Source organism: Pan paniscus, chromosome X (genome assembly GCF_029289425.2).
Source record: "Pan paniscus chromosome X, NHGRI_mPanPan1-v2.0_pri, whole genome shotgun sequence".
NCBI classification, from domain to species: Eukaryota; Metazoa; Chordata; class Mammalia; order Primates; family Hominidae; genus Pan; species Pan paniscus.
The window spans coordinates 155,361,682-155,367,681 of NC_073272.2; positions in this window are offsets into that span (position 1 = coordinate 155,361,682).

Here is a 6,000-nt window from a genome sequence, read left to right on the forward strand (position 1 = left end):
TCGATGCAAAAATCCTCAACAAAATACTTTAAACCAAATCCAGCAACACATCAAGAAGTTAATCCATCAAGTAGGCTTTATCCTTGGGATGCAAGGTTAATTCAACATATACAAATCAACAAATGTGATTCATCACATAAACAGAACTAAAGACAAAAACCACATGATTATCTCAATAGATGCAGAAAAGGCTTTTCATAAAATTCAACACCCTTTATGTTAAACAATAAACTAGGTATTGAAGGAAAATATCTCAAAATAATATCCATCTATGACAAACCCACAGCCAACATTATACTGAATGGGCAAAAGCTGAAAACATTCCCCTTGAGAAACTGGCAGAAGACAAGGATGCCCTCTCTCACCACTCCTATTCACATAGTATTGAAAGTCCTGGCCAGAGCAATCAGGCAGGAGAAAGAAATAAAGAAATAAAATTGGAAGAGAGGAAGTCAAACTATCCCTGTTGGTAGACGACATGGTTCTATATCTAGAAAACCTCATAGTCTCAGCCCCAAAGCTCCTTCAGGTGATAACTTCAGCAAAGTATCAGGATTCAAAATCAAAGTACAAAAATCCCTAGCATTCCTATATACTAACAGCAGCCAAGCCAAGAGCCAAATCAGGAATACAAACCCATTCACAGTTGCCACAAAAAGAATAAAATACCTAGGGATACAGCTAACTAGGGAGGTGAAAAGAGTTCTACAATGAGAATTACAAAACACTGCTCAAAGAAATCAGAGATGACACAAACAAAACATTGAAAAACATTCCATGCTCATAGATAAGAGGAATCAATATCATTAAAATGGCCATACTGCTCAAAGCAATTTATAAATTCAATGCTATTCTTATCAAACTATCAATGACATTCTCCACAGAACTAGAAAAAACTGTTTTAAAATTCACGTGGAATAAAAAAGGAGCCCAAATAGCCAAGGCAATCCTAAGCAAAAATAACAAAGCTAGAGGCATCAGGTGACCTGACTTCAAACTATACTGTAGGGCTACAGTAACCAAAACAGCATGGTACTGGTACAAAAACAGACACATAGACAAATGGAACAGAATAGAGAGCCCAGAAATAAGGTCACACACCTACAATCATCTGATCTTTGACAAACCTGACAAAAACAAGCAATGGGGAAAGGATTTCCTATTCAATAAATGGTGTTAAGATAACTGGCTAACCATATGCAAAAGATTGAAACTGAACCCCTTCCTTGCATCATACACAAAAAATAACTCAAGATGGATTAAAGACATAAATGTAAAACCCCGAACTATGAAAACCCTGGAAGACAACCTAGGCAATATCATCCTGGACATAGGAACTGGCAAGATTTCATGATGAAGACAGCCAAAGCAATGGTGAAAAAAAAGCAGAAAATTGACAAATGGGATCTAATTAAACTAAAGAGCTTCTGCACAGCAAAAGAAACTATCAACAGAGTAAACAGACAACTTAAAGAATGGGAGAAAATATTTGTAAACTATGCATCTGACAAAGGTCTAATATCCAACATCTATAAGGAACTTAAGCAGATTTACAAGAAAAAAAAGGCCATAATAAAGAGGGCAAAGGACATGAATGGACGCTTTTCAAAAGATGATATATGCAGGGAGCCGAAGGCCCCGTGGGACGTGACCAACTCAGCATTCCACTGGAGGCTATATGATCAAACAGCAAACTGTTTATGATGAATGCAGGATGTGGGCAAACTCACGACTGCTCCCGCTGCCAGAAGGTTTGCTGAGGGCAATCGCTTCCTGGCACGAGCTCCTTGAGGTTATCTACTGGGACATCTAGAGAATGCAGTCTTGCAAGCCTACTCTGGACCGAGCAGCTGACTCCTTCCTTCCACCCCCCCTTCTCACTATCTCTTTTGCCTAATAAATACAGAGGGCTATGTAAAGCTCAGGGCCCTTGTCCACTAGAGGCAAGGTGCCCCCTGACCCCTTCTTCCAAAAATACTCTTTTGTTTTTGTCTTTTATTCCTGCATTTGCCCTCTTTGTTCAGTCCCCCTAGTTCTGTGCGGGTTACAGACATACATGCAGCCAACAAGCATATTTTAAAAAGCTCAATATCACTGATCATTAGAGAAATGCAAATCAAAACCATAATGAGATATAATACCATCTCACCCCAGTAAGAATGGCTATAATTTAAAAGTCAAAAAATACCAGATGCTGGTGAGGTTGCAGAGAAAAGGGAACCCTTATACACTATTGGTGAGTGTAAATTACTTCAACCATTGTGGAAAACAGTGTGGCGATTATTCAAAGGGCTAAAAACAAAACTACCATTCAACCCAGCAATCCTAGTACTGGGTATATACCCAAAGGAATATAAATCACTCTACCCTAAAGACACAGGCATGTGTATATTCATTGCAGCACTATTCACAATAGCAAAGACAGGAAATCAATCTAAATGCCCATCAATGGCAGATTGGATAAAAAAAAATGTGGTACTTATCCACCATGGAATACTATGCAGTCATAAAAAAGAACGAGAGCATGTCCTTTGCAGGAACATGGATAGAGTTGGAGGCCATTATCCTTAGTAAACTAATGCAGAAACACAAAACCAAATACTGCTTATTCTCATGTATGAGAGCAAAATGATGGAAAGGCATGGACACAAAGAGGGGAACAACAGACACTGGGACCCACTTGAAAGTGGAGGGTGGGAGGAGGGAGAGCATCAGAAAAAATAACTACTAGGTACTAGGCTTAGTATCTGAGTTACAAAATAATCTGTACAACAAACCTCTGTGACATGAGTTTGCCTACATAGCAAACAGGCACATGTATCTCTGAACCTAAAATAAGTTATTTAAAAACAGAAAAGAAGACTGCAGGGCAATATAACTGATGAACATAGGTGCAAAAATCCTAAACAAAATACTACCAAACCATATTTACCAGTACATTAAAAGGATTTTTCACCATGATCAAGTGGGATTTATTCCTGGGATGTAAGGTTGGTTCAATATATGCAAATCAATAAATGTGATTCACCACATTAATAGAATAAAGGACAAAAAGCACAGGATCATGTCAATAAATGCAGCAAAATCATTTCATAAAATTCAACATTTTTTATGATTAAAAACTCTCCACAAATAAAATGAATGTTTCTCAACACAATAAAGGCCAGCCATGTATAAGAAGCCCACAGCTAAAATTATACTAAATGGCAAAAAGTTAAAGGCTCTTTCTCTAAGATCAGGAACAAGACAAGAATGCTTATTCTCACCACTTCTGTTCAACATTGTACTGGAAGTCCTAGCCATAGCAATTAGACAAGAGAAAGAAATAAAAGTCATGAAAATACAAAAGGATAAAGTGAAACTGTCCGTGTTTGTTAATTACTTCTTCTTCTTCTTCTTCTTCTTATTATTATTATTATTACTATTTTGAGATGGAGTCTCACTCTGTCACCCAGGCTGGAGTGCAGTGGTGCAATCTCACCTCACTGCAACCTCCACCTCCCAGGTTCAAGCGATTCTCCTGCCTCAGCCTCCAGAGTAGCTGGTACTACAGGCATGTGTCACCACGCCCAGCTAATTCCTTTTTTGTATTTTTAGTAGAGACAGGGTTTCACCATGTTGACCAGGATGGTCTGTATCTCTTGACCTCATGATCCGCCCACCTTGGCCTCCCAACGTGCTGGGATTACAGGCATAAGCCACCGTGCCCAGCCTACATAATATTATATATAGAAAACCCTGCAGACTGTGCCAGAAAACTATTAGAATTGATAAGGAAGTTCAATGAAGTTCCTGATACAAAATCAACTTACAAAATTCAGTAGCATTTCTATACACTAAAAACAAACTATCTGAAAAAGAAATTAAGAAAACAATCTCATTTACAATAGCAAAAAGTAATACATGAGTAAATTTAACCAAGGAAGTTAAATATCTGTATACCAAAAATGATAAAATATTTATGACAGAAATTAAAGATGACATAAGTGGAAAGATATCCTGTGTTCATGGAGTGAAATAATTACTACTGTTAAAATCTCCATACTACCCAAAATGACTTACAGATTCAATGCAATCCTTATCAAAATTCCAAGTCATTCTTCATAGAAATAGAAAAAGAAACTAAAATTTTTATGGAACCAAAAATGACACCTAACAGCCAAAGCAATCTTTACCAAAAAGAATAAAGCTAGAGGCATCCCACTATCAAATTTCAAAATACATTACAAATCTATAGTAATCAAAGCAGCATGGTACTGGCACAAAAACAGACACATCAACCAATAGAATAGAATACAGAGCCCAGAAATAAACTCACACAAGTATGGTCAATTGATTTTTGACAAAGGTGCCAAGAACACACATTGGAGAAAGGACAGTCCCTTCAGTAAATGGTGTTGGGAAATCTAGACATCAGAAGAATATTAAAAATATATTTTTATATTTATAATGGTGTTGGGAAATCTAGATATCAGAAGAATATTAAAAATATATAAGGAACTCAAACTACTTGGTAACAAGGAAACAAATAACCCTATTAAAAATGGGCAAAGTACCTGAACAGACATTTCTCAAAAGAAAGCATACAAATGGCCAATAGATACATGAAAACATGCTCAACATCTATAATCATCAGCAAAAATTCAAGTTAAAACCACTATGCGATATCACCTCACACCTGTTATTTTGGCTATTTTCAAAGAGACGAAAGATAATAAATGTTGGTGAGGATGTAGAGAAAAGGGAACACTTATACATTCTTGGTAGTATTATAAATTAGTACACCTATTTTGGAAAACAATATGGAGATTCCTTGAAAAATTCAAAATAGAACTACCATATGATCCAGCAATCCCACTAGTGGATATATAGCCAAAGGAAATAATACTGAAGAGATGTCTGCACTCCCATGTTCATTGCAGCACTATCACAATAGCCAAGATATGAAATAAACCTGTTTCCATCAACAGATGTAATGGATTTTTAAAATGTGGTGTGTGTATACATACACACACACACACACACACACGCACACACACACATATAGCTATATACACACACACGCACACAATGTAATATTATTCAACCTTAACAGAAATTTTTGCCATTTGCAACAACACAGATAAACTTAGAGGACATTATGCTAAGTGAAATAAACCAGGCACAGGGAGACAAATATTACATTATCTGACTTATATGTGCAATCTAAAAAAGTCAAATTTATAGAAGTAAAGAGTAGAATGGTAGTTGCCAGGGGCTGGAGTAGGGGAGTGGACAGGGAAAGGGGAGACATTGTTCAACAGGTACAAAGTTTCAGTTACATAGAAGAAATAAGTTCTGGTGATCTATTGCACAGCACAGTAACTATAGTTGATAATAATGTATTGTATATTTTGAAATAGCTACAAGGGAGGATTTTAAATGTTCTCACCACTAAAAATGCTGATTATTATGAATTTATCATTCTACATTGTATACATGCATAAAATATGTTGTACCCCATAAATATATATAATTATTATTTGTCAATTAAAACAGACTACCTACTGAACTGTGCACTTTAGTTATTTTTGTTATATAAATTTACTTCAATTAAGAATTAAAATTAAAAATTTTTAAATGAAGGAGAAATTTTAAAAGTGAATCAAATAATTTGGTACCCAATATATCCTTTCATGGTGTAAAAATGAAAAGTGGCCCAGGGAAAAGAATTTAAGGCTGCGGGTCTTCCACAGATGTCTGTAAGATTTGAGGTACCTAAAATTAAGTAGAGAGAAAGAGAATGTGTTTTAACAATAATTGTGGGCGTAGCTGTTCGTACATGAATCTGACCAGAGCAAAATAGCTAAAACTTTGGAATAAATTGAGGGAGACATACTGTCAAAATAAAAATAAGTCTGGACTAATAGAAAATATGATGGTTGTAGACTTAAAATAATCCTTTGGCCTCTAACCTTTTATGGGTGAGAAACAGGCCCAGCAGCACCTAAAATTGGAATA